Source organism: Mirounga leonina, unplaced genomic scaffold (assembly GCF_011800145.1).
Source record: "Mirounga leonina isolate KUSES-001 unplaced genomic scaffold, KU_Mleo_1.0 Mir_118, whole genome shotgun sequence".
In the NCBI taxonomy this organism is placed as follows: domain Eukaryota; kingdom Metazoa; phylum Chordata; class Mammalia; order Carnivora; family Phocidae; genus Mirounga; species Mirounga leonina.
Window position 1 is genome coordinate 6,376,706 of NW_023270277.1, and position 1,153 is coordinate 6,377,858.

Genomic DNA, 1,153 nt, shown 5'->3' on the forward strand with positions numbered 1-1,153 from the left:
CTGTCCTCAAAATCCGACGCGGCCGGGCCACCCCTGCCCGACACAGAAGCCCTTTGTTCCGTGTAGGTGGCTCCGAGGAGATGGCTGATGGCGACCTTCGGCCTTTTTAAGAGCCAGCCCCCTGCCCTCTTTTCCCTCGCGGGCCCGGGCCCGGCGGCTCCCGGCGGCGCGGCCGACTTTGGCTGGGAAGGCGGGGTGGGCGGTGAGCGGGGCCCCCCGCGCCCGGCGCGGCGGGGTCGTGGGCTCGCCAGCCACCCCCGGCGCCCCCCTCCCGCTGGTTCTGGAAGGGCCCCCGCCCCCAGCCTGCCCCGCGGCGTGCTCCGAGCCCCGCTGCAGCCCTCGCCCCCTGCCCGACTCTCGGGTGGGTCGGGGGACCCCGGCTGTCCAGGAAGAGGTGTGCACACCTCAGCGGGGGCGGCCTGACCGCTTTCCGCCCCGCGCCCGGAGCCGAGAGCGGGGAGCTGTGTGCCGAGCCGGGGCTTCTGATCCGAAGACCTTTATAGCCGCCCCCAGTTGCGTGCGTCTCACCTGCTCGAACCTCTGATCGCCTCCCTCCGCATCAGCCTGGAAAGGGCCTGATTTTAGTCCAGTGCTTTCAGGGTGCAAAGTCATCACGCCTGGTGCCAACTGGTAAGCCCTCCACATCCTGCGGAGAGGACACTTCGGGACGAACCAGCTTAGGTGACAGTCCAGGCAGCCCGCGGTGAAGGGCTGAGTTTGTGGGTCCAGGGCCACCGCTGGCTGTGTGGTGTGGGGCAGCTCCTCACCTCTCTGCCCTCATTTTCCTTACCTAGCAAACGGGACTAGAAATCCATCCTTCCTGGGGTGGTGATGAGGGTTAGAGACGTGGTGTGTAAGGTGCTTCGCTCTCTGCTTGGCTCATAATAGGTAACTGGTTTATGAGCCACACGTGTGCTAGTCTAGAATCGATGATTAAATTTCTCTAGGCCAGAATGTCAGGTTACAGCCTTAAAATGGGGGCATTGTAGGGATTTTAGAAGATGATGATTGGGCTAGAGTGAGGGGAGGTCACCACAGAGCTTTTAATTAAGCGATGCCATTAATTTTTTTGCCCACTTGAACAAAGCATCTGCTGTTAGGAATTGTTTGGGGGGGGGAAATCCAGAATGTTTCCCTTAATGGGAATTTTTAT